Source organism: Linepithema humile, chromosome 1 (assembly GCF_040581485.1).
Source record: "Linepithema humile isolate Giens D197 chromosome 1, Lhum_UNIL_v1.0, whole genome shotgun sequence".
Lineage (NCBI taxonomy): Eukaryota > Metazoa > Arthropoda > Insecta > Hymenoptera > Formicidae > Linepithema > Linepithema humile.
Genome location: NC_090128.1, coordinates 10,549,925 through 10,568,493, shown reverse-complemented (window position 1 = coordinate 10,568,493; position 18,569 = coordinate 10,549,925). Strand labels below are relative to the sequence as shown.

Sequence of the window (18,569 nt, the reverse complement as noted above, 5' to 3'; positions counted from 1 at the left end):
ATGTAAAAAATTTGCCCGTACATTCTACAGACATCGTACATATCGAATTCGGAACTTCCAGATGTTTGTGCACGTATTAATTAATTGAAATTTCACATCGACCAATATTCGAGGAGTATTTTTTTATTCCTCAGCGATGCGGTGTAACGCGAACAGTTCTCAATTGATTTTCGCGAAAACCCATCAAATCGTCGCGTAACTAGCACGTAACAACGCGGCAACGTTGCTGCGCTCGACGCTCGACGCTTATTACTATATTCGCTGTTCACGAGGAAACGGTAAATTCTTTCCTCAAGACGCTGTTACGCGTCAACCGACGCACAGTGCGCTGTCGACACGCGATGTTGCTCGTTGCACCTAAGAGCGCCATTGTTACAGGCAGACGTTTTCCCAGCTGAAGTAGCGACAGAATCTCTCATGTGCACCAAAGTGGCGCAGCATTGCATCATTATGCATGATAATATGGTCTCTTAATGCTGCTGGCAATTTGTAACTGTGTCAATTCGAAGGGTTGAAAGTTAAGTTCGTTAAGTTACACTCTGAAAATCTTCCTATAAAATGATTTCAAATTCAGAATTATCTTTTTGCGCAATTCATTATTATTTTATACAATTTGTTAGAATGCATTGAAGACATTTTTTTGAAATTTTAATAAAAAAGAAACGTCCATTTTAAACAGAAAGAACCGAATGATGCTTTTTCTTTTATCTAGCGCTTCCACTTTGCCAGCGTACTGTAACAATATAGCAAAGGTGCAGCCTGATACTCGTGACGATCTCTCGTTTGCCGAAGATCTTAGGAGAGCCTCTCTAAAGTCTCGTCAAGCGTTCGCTCGGCAAAGAACACTTTCGATGACGAGTTGTCTCTCAAACAGATATACAGGGTGTCCCAGATCATTTGTATCACTCATTAATAGTGGATTTCTGAGGAGTTATTTGGAGACAAAAATCGTATAAGGATTTTCGTCTCTAAATGACCTCAGGAATTTACTATTAGCGAGTGACACGGTTGGTCTAAGACACCCTGTATATTAGATCGTGGAGTATTCGTTTAATGGATTCGGAAAAAAATAGCGGTAAATCCACTTAAAAAAAAATCAGAGAAAATTAATATAATTTTAATCTTCTTAACTTTAAGATTATTTCTTTCAAAGTGTAGATTAAACCAGTGTCGCGCTAAGTCTCTCATTTCCTGAGTTATAATTAAAATGATCGTTGCTCGCTTATCTTTTTAAATTCTTATCTAAATATATCCCACTCTAAATATTCACATATTTACTTTAGAGCATGTCATCACTCGCATTACTCACGTAACAGCGTTCACGAACGGAAAGTCCGCGGCTATATTATAGATATTTCAGTCCGCCGGTGTGCAGGAATGAGTGTCTGACATAACTGTGGAATTACTACTGGCTACTTTGTGCGCGCTAACGAGCTGCGGGGTCCTCATTTCGAGCTCATTGTAAAAGCAAATGGCGAGGTATTTTTCAGGAAAAGAAGATTATTTCGCGTATGGAGAATAGCGGGCGATCTATTAATGAGTGACAGACTTGTCCGAGATACAACGTAAGATACAACGTAAAATTCAATTTTTTTAAACACGGGCAGCGATCGCCGATATGTCACGTCGAATGTGTGTAACTGCGGAATAATCTACGATTACGGGCTGCCTCGCGCTGTGCATGTTTGTCATTGTCCTTACAACCGGGATTTGCACAAAGCCGGCAGCGAGACAAATCATTTGTTGCAAGTCTGCGCGAACATCTGCTCGCCTCAAATTAGCGGTAAGAAACAAGCTGCAAGGCAAGCTAAGCACAAGGAAAATACATAGAAGCCATTCCATTTCCGTGGGTAACATGCTTTCCCGACAATTTTGCAACTTTCCGACAACTCGCGGCCCGATTTTGTAATCTTCCGCTATGATACCCGTAATCGTCATGAATTATTGTCGCCGCAATTTTTCGCGAGAAGAGCAAGATCAGTCGTAGCTGATTTACAGAAAGAGATATAAGTCGATACGTGCAAGATTAAGTGCTTTGCGGATTAGACCGTGTTTAAAAGCGCTCCGCAGGGACGGATCCGCGAAGGAATTATTGCTCGATAGGACAAGAAAATGAACGCACTTAAGTAAGATACTCGGCCGAAGTGACGTATGTGGGTTAATTCTGCGTGATGCGTAAAGTCTGCTGGTGACGTAAGCGGATTAAGGCCTTAAAGGGGAGTAAAGTTGAGAATTTACGGACATTTACGTCCCGCAAAATCCTAGCTACCTTCTACGACCTGGGGACCGCTCTACGACCCAGAGCAGACATGTGGTCGGGCAAGACAAAATAGAGCCGCCTTTTTCGTGTAAGATTACGCGGCAAGGGCGGGGTGCTTTGCATAAAAAAGATATTGCCATGATCGATCTAACCTTAATCAGTATGCACTTATTAATCGTAGATGCGTGTCGATAATAATATTCTGATAAACTGCTCAAAAGAATTAGATCACTTAATGAAGATATTTAATATTTCGAACATTTCTCTTAATATTTATACTTTTGCTTTCAGTAGATATATTTGTGTAAACGCGATTGGATAAATTTTAACCTCTTTCAAATAGCTGACTTGATTGGAAAATGAGCCTATGGCGGGTGATATTGCTGCGTGAACTCCGTTTGCAGCGGTGAGCGGTAGTGTCAATCTCATTTCGGAAACTTCGCGCTTAGGTTGATATCGGCAGATGCGGCATCGGCGCGAAATTGATTGATTAGAAAACTTCCCTCTGCGTTAATATTTGTAAGCAATATCGCTGTCTATATGAACCTCTCGGAAACTCATTACCGCGCTGGTTCATTTTCATCAAAGTAACCCGCTTTGCATCGAATTCACTTATTAACTATCATATTATTATCTCTCGCGACAGAATATAATCACCCGTCTCATCTCATATATCTTGTATAATTTCTATATACTTAATAATAGCTTTGAACATCAGATACGGTTATTTTCGCACAGCAAGATGTTAAAACTTAAAGTGACAATTATTTATAGAAGAACCGTCGCGCAATTACATATGTGATAGATGAAATGTTCACATAGGGAGACGAGTATTATAAATAGGGAATAAAAACGTTAAATAATAATGTATTTTTAAAAGCAACCTATTTAAACGTAGAAAAGTCAATAAACTCTCGCGCATGTACATTATCCGCATGGAGAAAAAAAATCACGCAGCGTGAAATTCCCTTCCCGTAACAAGTAACCCATCACCGGAGAGTAACGAATCGCTGGATCGGGATACGTCTTCTTTATTTACGAGAGAAATTTTCAGTAGCGCGCGCGCGAACGCTCCAGCGTCGTGTTTCGCAACAACCGTCCAATTAAATGCGTCCGAAAGGATTAGCAAGGCGTGAATAACGCGGAGAACGTCTCGAGGAAGCCGCGGCGTTTTACAATGCGATAAAGAGACGGGATTGGGGGGAGGTGGCGAGTGGCTCATTAAATCAGTGTGCATCGATTACGTTTTATTGCTCCGGTAAATATGTCCGGCGGAAACGCGGAAAGAAACGCTCGAGCGAGCCCGCTTCCCATTAGTGTCCGCTCCAGGGTCTTGCAAGCACACCAGTGCCCAAGATCGCCGCTTATTGTTGCAAGAAAGAAACGAAGGTTCGTTCGAAGTTGCGCGATAAACCCCCGCCATAATTTCGAATTCTTTCCACGCGAGTCCGCGCCGGTGTTTTACGACGTTTCCCCGAGCGTCTTACTAATAGCCGCCTAATTCGTTTCCCGCTGTATATTTCCGCGACCATTGTTTCCTCCCTCCTTTTCGTCCCTTGGCGTGTGGCCGTGTGCGGAAAAACAAGGACTTTCTAAGAAAGCGGCAATGCGCGAGTTCTCGCGATGCTTTATTTCCCCATCGCGCTTTCGCCACTGTTTCGCCGCCAATTTTCTCTCTCTCTCTCTCTCTCTCTCTGCCTTCGCCCATGTGTTCTCTACATCTGCTCTTTAATTCTAATCCGATGTATATATAACTGACGAATAATTTCTTCTGCGTGTATATAATACATAGCATACATGATTAATTAGACATTTATATATTTTGTCACAGAGCGTCGCTACATATTTTATAAACTTTTTCGTTCCTTGCTTATTTTACTCCACTCTCTCTCCTCGCTTCTTCCTCTTTTCTCCCAGCACCTTATAGTGTTATTTTCACATCGTACCCACCTGCTCTCCTTATCGCATTTCTATTGCTTACCATATGTACGCTACTGCGCGATACTAGTCTCTCTCGTTCTGACTTTTTCCATCTATTTTTCATTATCTTGCCGGGATATCCTTTTTGCCTTCTTTCCTGCGCTTTCCTTTTTGCCTTGTGCTTGCCTCGGCGTTGCATGTTCTACCTCATTACCGTAGAAGCAACTTGATTGCGTACTCGTATGTTACACTTACCACGGTACAGACACCACGTATGATATAATCATATCTTTTAAACATTCATGCACGGATTTTCAGGTCACATCTATTTGCTCTCACGAGATTGCGTCTTGTTTGTGTTAACGTAAATATTTTATATTTAACGTGATTTAGTAAATTATATTTACAACTGTTTTAGAAATAAGCCAAATTTCGAACAAATTAAAATCGTCAAAAAATCTCTACCACATATATTTCGTTGATGAATATCACAGGCATACATATTCTAGCTAAACCGCGATATTTTTGCGCCGTGTAAAGTCATTATCAATCATTGCCGAGCATAATCACCGCATTTTATTCGCAACTGCGTGCCACAGGAGAGTCCGCGCTCCGCAATAAGTCTCTGCATATTTCTTTTTTCCTTCTCATTCGTTCATTCTTTCAACGTCTCGTTGCAGCAGCGACGGTGCAACTAGCGTTTAATTGCGAAACATTTCAGCCATAATACGAGACGATGAATCAACGGTTCGCGGACTCTATCTTGTTTAATTACAAAATATCCGCGGTGCCCGCCCACTAACTCTTCTCGTCGACACCTCCGCGCGCGCGTCTCGTCTCTGCATGGCATTATTTCTTCCCTTGCCGAAACGCATCCGGCACCGAAACGCCGCTATTTCTCTCGTCTGTAAAAATTTCGCTGTTCGAATTCGTCAGCGATAAATACGCTGAACGCGGCAAACGAGAACGCGCAAAAATTATAGTATCGCAATTTGCGCAATTTGCGCTCATCCGTTGATTTCCACGCTTGATAAATGCGGATGCAGACGCACAATGACCATAACGTTGTTGTGTTTTGTTCGACGACAGCGAACTATAATCATTATTTATTGCGGGAGAAAAATTTTTGCGCGAAATATATACAACGGCAACATCGAAAATGCACCTGGCGAATATAAAATCTAATCAATTATTACGAAACGAATGATGTGCGATTAAGCAGCATTATTATTGAAGAAGAATTCATGTTTATTGAATCTGATATTTCAATGAAAATCATAAATTTTGCTTAGAATGGAATCAACCTATCAATTTACCGTATATATATTTTTTATGCTAGCCACCAATATTCGTAAATGCACCGCACGTTCGTTATAGCGCCGCCGGATGTTGGTAACTTGCGGATTCCCAGTGTACAAGCTTCCGTTGTCGGTGTAAAGTTTCTATTACTGCTTTCCACGATGAAACTTTGTTGCTCAAATTCGAAATGACAAAGTAGTACCATGCACACGGCGACGGGGCGATTTATCGGATGACTCGGATACACACGCATTGTAAAAAGTTTCTCGTGTACATATAAAACGTATATAGAGGGAAAAAGCGCCGGTGTAAAAATGAGTTAAGCCGCAAAATCTAAAGAAATATGTATAATGAAAAAGAAATATGTATAACTCGATAACAAGAAACGCTGCAATTTAAGGAGAATTTTCTCAAAACTACAACTCGGCGAAGTAATATATTTTTGCATAACAGCGGCCATATGCACGTGAAATAGAAGCCTTTACTTGTAGTCTTCGGTGACTTTTATGCAAAACAATTGCGACGCAAAGCTATTCCGCGAAATAGGAATTGCCTTTCCGCGGAGCGCTCTCGTACCGTGAAATTGTTTGCACGTAAAGAATGAAACTTAAATGATTCCTTTCCGGCAGCCGCGGATATTCGCATTTTACGTCCTCGTCCCCGATTTAAATACGATTACTCGCTAGGATAGGGGGAGGGGGGGGGGAGAATCGAATAGAGATCTGTAGTTGTAAATTGAAATATTTAATATTCCGCTTCGAAGCACTGATTGCGAGCGGGTGCGTTGATCACGATGTTAAACTTTTACACGTTATCGGTGACAAAGGGAAGAGGAAAGCGCGAGCGTGGTGTGAACGGGATGCGCCATGTAATCAGTCGCGCTTCAATTGAACGCCGTTTCATCGTTGCGACAATTCGCGCCTAGTTTTCGACAAGGTCTGATAAACGCCAAGCTGAAACTCCATTAGCATGAAACGCCTGTATGAAGCGTCGTCGCCGCCTGCTTCGCGGAACGCAAAAGCTTTGCTGGCGCGAAAGCTCTAAGCCTCGACTCCGTCAGATAACTCCGCACGCGTCGACCGGTGCACAAAAGTGAAAAGTAAAAGCAGACGGGGGAGAGAGCGACGGGGTAAGAAGGTGTAAGAAAGAAGGAGCGCGCGTGCATGCGGAACACACAGAAGCCACTTGCCGGTGCACGGAAATATGCTGAATATTTTCCAAGGATATGTCGGATTTATACAATTCCACGTCAGTTATTGCCTTTAAGGACGGCGCGATATTTTACATCGCGAATCACGAGAAAAGAGAAAAGAGGCTTACCAGCCTCGTACAATTTCTTTAGTCCTTTATTTCGCGACCTGTCGTCTGACATTCAGTGAAATAAGCGCGAGAATGCAGACCTCGCGCCGCTCGGGCGCAGAGAGAATCGATAGAGGAAGCTATCTCACCTTTTGACATGTCCAATCTGGCTACCGCGCGGTCTAGTAACTGCGTGGAAATGAGGATCTGTTAAATTAAATTCAACTCACGATAGAATTTTATAGTACTTCGCGAGTTGTCGGGAATTATTAATCCGGCTGAATCCAGCAGAGTAAAAAAGTAGCGCAAATTTGCGAAATGTCCGCGTTTACGTGGGAGTGGAAGTCGATACAAACACGCACACCGACGCTCCTGTGTACTCAGCAGGCTCATGATGTGAACCGCTCTGCAAAGTTTCATTATACATATACCGTAACTTCGCGAAAGTTTCGCTCTCGCTCTGCAGCGTGCGAGAAAAACTACCACATCGCGTTCATCTGTATATCTCTTTCATTACGAAATTTATTTGCGCTTAAACGATATAATTACATTGTATAATATATAATATAATGTAATTATATTGTTTGTTGATCTATGCATTGTATATTATTCTCTAAGTATTCTTGCAATAATTATTTTAGATACATAAATCTATACGCGAGATTATATACTTGTACAAACTATTTTAATTAATTTTGTTTAGTTGAGTTAGTGTCAAGTTTTTTCATGTAGCATTATTACTTTCACATGCGTAATTTTTAATGCAACGTTGTTGAATGATATATAAATAAGTATACAATACCCGCTCTACTATAGCAATTTACAAAGCTTTCTTTTGCACAAAACTTTTCTATAATCCCAGTACTGTACAGTAATTGTATGGCAATTTACATTCATCGCGATACTTGAAACATACAAACGTATTAGTACTTTCGCAATGGAATTAAAAAAATTCAAGTTCACAAAAATAGTCATTTATATACGGAGCGTTGCGAAAAGCTTTGCGTCAAGAGCTTTAGTAGTTCGTGCACCTCGGACGAACTGTGTATCATTAATGTAATATACATTTTTGCATGCTAGTCGTAGATCCAGTAATATTATGCACGGTCGCTCGAATATTCAACGACGGTCGCGTCGTTGCGGCGCGGCGGCTACGGCTATGCATACCGGATACGTTATAGATCGCAGACGAGCCGGCCGGCGCGTTGGTAAAGGGGCACGGCACGGCGGTGTTCAATTCGTAGGATAGTTAAGGGCACTGACGTAACTACTGCAGCTAATGAGGCATAAACAACCGGCGGGGGTGGGAAGGGAGAAGAAGAGAGTGCTAGGTGCAGTCGAAGCTGCGCGGATGGCGACCACCATCCCCTAAACCCTCTCTCGCTCGCCCTCCCCGCGACCGACCAGCTATCCTCGTCTATTTTAGTGGCCGTCTATAGTTTAGTCACTGTTCTCGTAAACTAATAATATCGGCGCCGCAGAACGGTCCTTCCGTGCGGTCAGCCTCGAATTTATGGTCGCCGGCCTCCGCGCTCGACCCACGCGCTCCGCTCGCACACCATCCCGCCCGGGATCGTCGTTCTGGATCATTTTCCGGTAAAACATCCACAGTTTACGGTTCGCCGCGTCTGTACCGCGGACGTACGCGCTGGTCATTTCGGCTTTCTACGAGCCTCTCGACGTCAAAAGTCCTCTATCGCGTTGCACGCGCTTTGCGGAGATCCGGCAAAATCGGGAATGAAGCTGCGCGGCCAGTTTCATTCCCGATCATCAATTGATCTAACTAACGCCATCGCTGTTTCAAAATATTTCTAGTACCGGTCACCGAATCGAAGTTTATTAATTGATAAGTATTTAATACAGACAAAATGCGGGCAGAGATAAAATTATTGAAAATAAAAAAAAAAAAAACAGAATTGAAGAGGAATAATATGGATCGGTTAAAGTTTAATTGATTAATTGACTTGCAAGTTTTGCAATCCACGCGCTTTCGGACGTCGTGAATAAATGTTTGCCACGTGAAGCGACGTATTTCGCGCAAAAACCGGCGTTAACAATCAGAATTGTTCGGCGTCACGAGACGTCGAAAAGTGACATCAATCTTATTTTGCGCAGGCACGCTGGGTCACGCAGCAATATTATGTATCCTTATTTAGATTAATGCTTCTTTTTTTCGGCACCGCGCGATTCCAATCGCTCGATTATTCTTATGGCATGCGACACGCAACAAGTTCGCGTAAACGAGCGGCGGGGTTTAATCTCCACCGAGACACTATGAGCGATGAGCTCGCATCAAAAATGATTTTCTTCTTGCTGAAGATTATGTACAAAATCATGTTATAACTTGAGGGCCTTTGTGTGTACTTCTCAGGAATGAAAGGGCGCGGAATAATTCTTCATTATTTTGCCGCAAACCTTACTATACTGCTGCAATAAATACGCGCGATTCGAACGTCACGCATTACTGTAGTATCATATATAAACACAATTTACATAGAACAAGAAGCGTAAGTTAAAACCACTAAATTATGCATACGACGCGGCAATGGCATCGTAAAGAGCGTAAGGAGTGCGCGAGACACTCGAGCGAGTAAAGTGGTGTGCGCGCAGCACGTAACACTCGCAGGAAAATATTATAGACGTAATTTGCAAACGATTATGTCTAATTAATGGCTCAGTTAATAACAAATTCATATACGTGTATCATACAATATAATTCATGTATTTACATTGCGTGTTTATGTACCATTTAGAAGAAAACTAATTATTAAAAATATAGATTATCTTCGTTGCGGTAAGGGAGCGACTTTTCGCTCAGTATTTTCACGCTGTATTTTCAAATAACACAAGATGCTTTCTTCCACGATAAGATAAAATCTGCGATCTATCAAAGTGGAAAGACCGCTATCTTCAACGCTCGCCGAGTATCTTCCGCGTCCTTAAAGCGTATCTTCGAATTTAACGCCCGTCATTATCGCGGTACGAGCGTCTCGCACACTAATTTCTGAGGACATTGCCCGATTCCGGACGTTATTCGCTGTAAGAAATCTTTCGGAGGATTTTTACCGTTCCCCAGAGGCGGCCGGGCGGCCAATCCGATAAGCACACCCCGGCCGCGCGGTGATAATTACGTAGCGTGAGTCGGCCGGCCCGTCGGACGCTGTTTACCCCGCGGAGAACGAGCGTGAAGCGGCGGAAACGAACGACGGGGATGAAAGAACGCAGGAGAGTGGGAGATCGGCGGACGTAATTTCACCGGGTTTAAGAGGGTCGTTTTTAAGACTCGTCGACCGGTTGGAATCGGCGACCGTTCGCGCGCGCGCGCGCGACCACTAGTAGAGAGAAGAGGGACGAAAGGGCAGAGAGACCAAAGAGAGAATCAGAGAGACGTGTAGAAAGGACGAGGGCGGAAGAGCGGTCTCTCTGCGAAACGGGAATGCCGAGGCTGAAGCGAGCCGAGGAGAGCGGTACTTCTTCGCGTTTCAAAGTAATTTCGTTAAACGTTCGTGGAAGCGCTGCTCGTGAGAGAAGAACGTTCCCGTTGTTTAAACGTATAGCCTCTCCTACGCTGGAACACTCGCCGGCACTTCAGACGGCGGCGGTGGAAGCGGCGAAACGAGGGGGAATCGATCGCGCCGACGACGACGGGTCGCGCACCGTCGCGCCGCGGCTGAGAGCACGGGAGACGTCATCTCGCCTGCGCGTCGTGACATATTTGCCGTTCGTCTGTAAAATGCGGCTAAATCGCCGCGCGGAATCTAAAACGGTCTGGCTGTATCGAACAACGGTTTTACGGATCGTCGAGCGATAACGGCGAGGCACTGAAAGCACCGCTCGTTTGAAAATGAGACGACGACGGCGACTTTGTCATATTACTCGTGACAATGTGAGGAGGAAAATGCAGCTAATAATACTAATTCCATAATTAACATTAAAATAGCCAGCATAATATTATGACACTGTCAACAACAAAACGTTCATTTTCGCTTCTTCTCTTGTATTTAATATCAAATTGTTTTTTTTTCTTCATTAAGGCAAACATTATATAGTAAAAAACGAGCGGATTTTTTGACATCTCGTCGGATCTCTTCATCGTGCAATTTTCGATAAAATTTATTATTTCAAAAATACAAAATTATATTACTTTTCAAAATTTTACCCCGGCATTTGTTCTCCATCTCAAAAGGTTAATCAATGCATTTATTTGATAATTACGCTAATAATATAGAATCAAGTAACATTAGTATCAAAAATTACATGAATTTCGATAAAAAATGCATGAAATTTTTTGCTGGCGGCTTATTATTACAAAATGCGCGAAATAATTAATTTCACTAATGATCAATTAAATATACAGCTGCTATGCAGCTTCCATCTAGCAAATTCTCAAAAATTTTACACATGATAAAATCTACTCACGCGTGAACAATGCAGCACAGTGTGTAATGAAGCATAACAATTCATTCTTCGCGCCGATTATCGAAGTCACCATTTGCGACGGAGATCGTATGTACTTTTACATTAAACCGCGGAAATCAAAGTGGGAAATTTGGCGAAGGGATGATCAATAGGGATGTCTCTTGTTCGCCAATAATCGTTACGAAGCCCAATCAGTTAATTCCGGCCTTCCGCGGCAGTTTACCCGTTGCCTGAATTATGAGTCCGCGTAAACATCGTCGCTTATGCGCGCGCGAGCCGAGGCAGGGTCGATTCCAGCCCGGCGACTCGACCAATAACCACCTCCGTAGAATCTCATTAGCCGCGGATGGGCGTTTTCCGCGTGCCGACCGGCGATCGGTAATCCCGGATCGCCTATGTTCCGGGCTGTCGACTCGCATAAATCGGCTCGCACTCGTCGACTTATCCTATCTGCGGCAGAAAACGAGATCCTCGTATCTTTGAATACGTGTATTCGTCCGCGAAAATAGAGAATTCAGTAAGCAGCGTGCTTAACATGGGGCTCATTAATTCGTTAAATGGACGATGGAACGATGAATCGATGAATTCATGGGCGAAAAAAAAAAAAAGCGAAGGTCGGCGGCAATAGCGATTCTCAGGTCACGAAGTGAATGCGCACGGAAGTCGATGGCGAGGATCGTAAATACATATAAAAAGTACACCCTAACATCGTCTATAAACCGGAAATGTCATAAACATCGCGACAATAGCGGTATATCACATTATACCTTGTGACATGTTATGCGGACCGATTTGCCATTCTTAGATTTCATGACGCACGCGTTCCGTAATATAATAGTTATAAAATATAACAAGCAAATACACAGAATTGTAAGACACAATTCGTGCTCTTTTTCTTATCATTCATTCGCAACATTATATTGATGTTTAACATTTTCATTCATATTTTCCGAAACATTTGCCTCGCTGAATAAAAGCGGAAACGTTTTTTTGTCTCGTTTTTATTTGCACGGCCCATTATATCGCTGATATGTCAATAAATTTCTCGAGTCATGACGACCGTCGGGAATTCACATCCGGCACCGAGTAAATCGTTAGAAATTTACTCAGGGAAAGGTCTACGCGGGAACGGCGGCCGCCGCCCCGACTCGAAGTTATTCCCGGCGGCGTGGCTAAAGCCGACGCGTAAAATTCACGCCATCCTTTACATAACTGGATTCAATCGGAAGGCGTTTTCCTCGTGAACGCGAGTTCGCGAATGCACATCGATGAGGTTCTTCCCTGTTCGCTGGGCGGGGCGGTTGGGTGGCGCGGCGCGAGGGTGGGTGGTCTTACGCATTGGGGAAGCGGAACGAATGTAGATTCAATGCGCTCGCGTGTGTATTCCCCGCGACATTCTACTTGCCTTCCGTTCGCGAAAAGTTAAGTCAAACGTGAAGCGCGTCGGGGCTCCCGCCGCCGATCCATAGAAAAGCGTCGCCGTTGGAGAGAAACCGCGCTTTAACATTCGTAGGAAATTAATTATCGGCACCGGTAGGTGGTGTGTTCTACGAGAATTGCTTTTTTACATCGACACAGCCGAGTCGATAAATTATTTACGGTTAGACGGTAAAATCTGGCCGAGCTATATCGCGCGCGCCCACGAGCCGGCGTTACAGAAAATCGATTCAGAGGAAGCTTTCAAATATAAATTTAATCGAGGTACGCCGTTTTATTCGGCCAATTCATACCGTTCCGGATAAAAATTGATTTGGGTCAAAACGATAGTTTGATGACGAAACAAATTTTCTCGCAAACGATACAAAAATCTTTGTGTTGGAGTTAGCTAATAGAAAATATTACCCCGAGCAACAACCGAAAAATTGTAAATAATAATAACAGCATGAATCGTTTACTTTAAAAGACATTTTTGGAACGAAAAATTTTCGTTCCGAAAATGTCAAAAATTTCTACTGCAACTTTTCATAGATACATATTTGGATACGGAAAGTCTCCGTTGCAATCGTCGATATAGCAGCAATAATAAAATGATGGTAATAAAATGCCCTCGTAGATTTCTAACTGCTAACTGACGTGGAATAATATTTCCCTTAATATAATTAAATCGCTTGTAACTGTCACGCGGGAGAAGTTACACAAGAATACACATGTTACTTTTGATTGTTTAAATTCGCTCTGAATTTATTATTTTCGTAAGAGAAGAAGATAGAAAGCAAAATCAAAAATTTGCATTGCTACACCGTATGTCTGTGTCGATATGGAGTTGCTTCAATTTTATATTTCTCCGCGTATCGCGAATTTAACAGACGGAACATTATTTGTATTTCCCTGGAGTTTCGAGTATTATCCCGCCTTTGCCTACATATATCTTCGCGCGCGCGCGTGTGTGTGTGCATGTATTCGCGCGAGGGCGCGTTTGCAATATGGACGGAAACCACGATGCCGACCATAAGGAAGTTACGAGGCTTAGACACAAGCTTATAACGCGCGTGAACGCGAGTTCACATCTGTAACAAGCTTATAAACGCCAGCACTTGATGTTCATATGAAGTTAGGGCGCATAAACGATATTCCTAAAACGAAAGTTTTCGAAGCTACAAAAATGCGCAAATAAAATAGTCCGTTCCATTTTCCTAGCTGCAAGTCAGCTATGAAAAGCTCTTCGTAATTAAAATTTATCTAAACATATGTTATGCATAATGAAGACAGTAATTTTTATACTTCCATTCTTCTTAATCTATTTTTCTTGATTTAAGCACTCGAACGGATAATATTAAATCTTCCTTTTCATATTTTCTGCAAATATTTCAACGTGATTATCATGATTAATACATAAAGAGTTCATAATTAAATCAGATAGAGTTGTAATTCGCAAAGTTGATTTTATGGCACTTCACATTTGAAATAAACCTTATAAATCGCAAACTTTATTAATTCTAACTCTGTGGATTTCGTGTAATTCGATATTATTTGTTTCCTGATATTTCATCCGCATCCGTGAATTCCATTCATACTTTAACATTGAAGTTTAACATAACAAATGTTGATTCGACCGCCATCCACTTCACAGAAAGACACTTATGCTTACGTGAAATATTATTTCGCGCTTCTTGTCTTGCTTTACGAGAAGATACAGACGTTCCGTGAACAAAAGCGTTTGGACGGATGGGCCGCCAATATTTTCAGTAGTAACACTCGACATCTGAAACATCGGGCGGAAACGGCGGGAGAGAAAAGAAAAACTGTGGATACGGCATGAGAAGGGACGAGAGATCGGCGTTTCCAGGGTGAATGGTCAAAGAAAAAGTACGAGGTAGAAAGACACGTGAAAGATGATACGTCCAGAGATGGAATATATATACACACGGACCTATATTTGATACTACTGCCGTGTCGTACGACGTGCGGTAGACACGGCTGATTTATTCAAACGGAAATAGAACTAGAGTGACCATCGTGTACTCGACTACGTCACAATTCTCTCTTGTTATTCGGAAAAATCCATGAGAATGATAATTGTGGATTACTCGATCGATATAAAGTCGAAGAAGACAAATTGTCCGGTGATCGTCGTCGAGAGATATATTCGACTTTTTTTTTTTTACTACAAAGCTTAATTTGATGTTGAATAATGTAGATGTCGGGAAATATAAACGATTACTGTGGCAATTTATTTGATAGGAAGACTTATTGAATGTACTCGTCAGTTTGTGCTCTTTATACGAGCGAGCATCTGTCGTTGTGTGAAAATTAATCTTAAAATATGTTGACATTGATTAATTCGTCTGGCGAAGGCAAGTGTAAATGAGAATTTATTCGAGCATTTCTAATAATCTAATTCGCATCATCCATTTTTAAAAGACGGGCCAGCGAACATTGTCAATGCAAAAATGAAATAATACGACGCGCGCGGAGCCTGTCAATTTGTCACAACCACTGTAAAACTCGATTTGATGAAGTTCTCGCGTAAAAAACGCTGTTTAGGTTCTCTCGTTAATAGCGCTAGCTGTAGTGTATCGTTCCGGCCAGTATGGAATGGAATATTAATGGAACACCTGCTGTGTCTCTCTCTCCGCCGAGAGTAACTTCGCCACATATTTTCTACGCGTGGCGGAGTGCTTTTAAAAGCGCCAGGCGAAGGCTCTCTGTTTGTTTGACAATAAGAAAAAAGCTTCGATTTGCACTTTCCTGCCTTCATGCCCGTTATCGCGATGCTCGCTATCCGCGCGGGCGGAAGATTAATCGTGTAACGACACCGGCACTTAATCGCTCTGGTTGCGGAAAATCCCCCCCACCCCGTGCTCGCGAGTAGTAGTAGCTACACTCTTGTCAGACACGGTGGGCTCACCTCGCTACTATCGACAAAGCTTCCATTGTCCTAGTTAGGCCGGAATTACTGATGTGTCGTTCCACGGGCGGAAGATAGCAAGGGCGCAGCGCGTGTAGCAGGTTTAGCCGCCCACAATTCGCCGGGACAAAAGACTGCGTTTATGACCTAATTGGCAGGGCGGTTTATCGAGTAAACTTCGCGAGTTAATTCGACATCGAGATTTGCATCGCTTTGCGAATAAAACACGACCGACGACAGAGGCGTCGTCTGTTAATTAAACGAGAATTCTTAAGAACCAGGCGCGGTGTCTTTTGCAAGGCGAGGCGTTTCTCCCTTGAGAAACGGAAGTACGCGTTTACGCAGAAAGACGGATTACAACGTCGCAGGCATTGTACAAGATACAGTTGCGTTATTAAATTCCTTACGCTTTGCTAACGACCGCGGGTGACGTTAATTGCCAATTAATCGCGATAATTTTCGTGTCGCATTTAAATACCAGGGGCTCGATGTTAATTGGAAAGCCATTATCGTCGTCTGATTTGACAATATAGTCGTGAAACGAGCACGTGCGGGCGTGTTTCGCGATATATCAGGTGGCTCGCTGGCAGCTTTTTGGCCGCTATCGCTGGCCGCTTAACGCGTTAAAGTTAACAGGTACTTGCGAGCTGAATAGATAATCCGCGCCGCGAGAATCGCAGCGTTTCAGTTAAGACGGGCACTTAAAGCGAGGAATTTTCGATGAAGATCGCACTGCCGGGAAATCGGAATACGAGCGGGTCGGTTCTCGTCCGCGCGCTACATGCGCGTTTCCGGGATGAAAATAAAAAAAAAAAGAGAGAGAGAGAGAGAGAGAGAGAACCAGTACTGGAAAGTCGTACGGTCGTTTCCCCGGCAACCGCGTACCCAATAATCGTCTCGCCGGCAGTGATCATAACAGTTACATAGCGCGCTAGGCCGTCCCGTTTGTCGAGCGGAGCATAACATTATTACAAGAGCGCGAGACTGCGAGAGGAAGTCGGAGGAAAACGTCATCAATACGAACGGCACACGTGTTGCGAGCGGTATTTCTCGAATAAATTCGCAACAAGATATCCGCGCGCGTTATAGACAGTTTAATTCGTTTAAAGCTTTTTAACGCCGCACTTATTTTACGCCGTAATCTCGAAAGTTCTCAAGTCAGATAAACAGGTGTCTTCCAGTTATAAGAAAGAAGATGGGAATTTTCTTCGTGGATTCAGCCGGGCCGCGGATTTTTCAATAAGGAGCGAAGTTAAAGGGCGAAAGTTGAATAGAAAAATGAAGTTGGATTTTCCGCGAAAATTTTCCACGCGGCAGATTTTCCGCAGCGCCATTTCCGCTCAAAACCCTTTCGAAAAGTGCGGCTCATCCCGCGATCATCCGGTTTCCGTGTTCTCGCTCGGCTCCTTGAGAGAAAAAGGAGAGAGAAGCGCGGAAATACAGCGCGTAGCGCCGCTCGAATCCATTTCACGCGTTATAATCTTTAATTAAAGCGAGTTTTCCGCCGCGCATAATGCGAGGTCATTAGACGACGTCGGATGCTGCGGCTCGCCGTCTTCGTATTTCTCTCTCTCTCTCTCTCTCTCTCTCTCTCTCTCTCTCTATTTCTTTCCCCTCTTTACTCCTTGTTTCCTCATCTCTTAGCCTGCCGTTTTGTCTCCATCTTTTACTTCGAATAAGTCGCTGTTTTGCAAGAGCGTTTAAGCGAACGACGGCGGCGGCGGCGGTGGCGTCGTTAAAAATTACGAGCCGCGGTATCCTACGAGACGTTACTTTAACGTTCCCCGCATCACATCCCTCCTTGATGCAATCCCCATTAACCCATTTCGGATACGTCCTCATAAGTGCGCCTCGTTGCGCATCTTTCGGAAGCAGCTGCTCGCCGATCGCTCGAGCTCGCCTCCATTACGCGCGGAATGGCACATAACAGATATCGTCCATAATTCATTTTCTTTCAAGGATGTGAGATCGTAAGGAGACACGTTAGTACGATATTGGTATTGCGGTCACAATTTTTTATGTATCTCCCTCACTATATTTACGGCAAAATAACACTTGGAATAATACAAGCAGCGTTCTCCGTCACGTAATTCGCTTAATCGATAAACTGAAGCGAAGAATCCGGTGCCGATTACGTCATTCGCGCCGATCCTCTTAGCTATCAACGGCAGCTCGCGCGCGTTCAACGTGTAACTGCCGTCTTACTGCGGAAACAATCTCGATCTACGCCGGCATCCGATATACAGTTCAGGTAACCAAAGAGCGATCTTATACCGCTGGAAGTAATTTCGGGCGTCCCGACCGACCGTTTCTGTTTCGCATCGGGGCGGATTCGACGTCGACGCCGTTGAACATCCGCTTACGTTTCCCGAACGACGATGCACCTCCATTACTGGAAGAGAGACCGTACCACCTACGCCGCGCCGTAACTCTCCGCTCTTGTTTCGCGCAAGTCTGCGGGCACGCGGGAACTCGTCATCTAACATCGACGTCACACTCGTCGACGATGCACTCGAGAAGCTCACGAGTGCAGGCTTTTCCGCGATCGTCCGGGAAACGAGCGTCCTCGTTGTTGTCGTCGTCGTCGTCGTCGTCGTCGTCGAGAAAGAAAGAAAAGAAGAAGGTTCTAAAGAAGCCGGGCTGAGAAGCGGATGAAGACGCGGTAATGGAGGATGTTTGCGAGCACGGTGGGGAGGTAGTTAGGTCGGATGGGATAAAGGGGTTTTATTATGTCTGAGGACGAGTCACGCGAGTGGTACGTAACAGAGATATACCGTGAGGCAACGACAAAAAGTAGGTGGCTGCTTTTCTACGTCCGAGGACGAGGTAGTCACGAAGACGCGAGCGCGCCCGGCGCTGTGGCCGCACCGCGCGATATAAAAGGTTTTATTATATCCCGGGACGCGAGTCACACGAGAGAGCCGGCTAAGAGACATACGCACGTGGTGTTCGTATCGCCGAGAAAGAGAGGGCGCGCGCGCTCGTGGAGATAAAGCCCTTTATTCGCTTATTGTTTGACGGATT

General features: G+C 43.8%; 1 protein-coding gene across 4 annotated transcripts in view; it reads right to left on the bottom strand.

Annotated features, from left to right (window-relative positions):
• LOC105677193 (kin of IRRE-like protein 1) overlaps positions 1-18,569 on the bottom strand; it is a 337,620-nt gene that overhangs the window by 103,649 nt on the left and 215,402 nt on the right. The window lies entirely within an intron of this gene.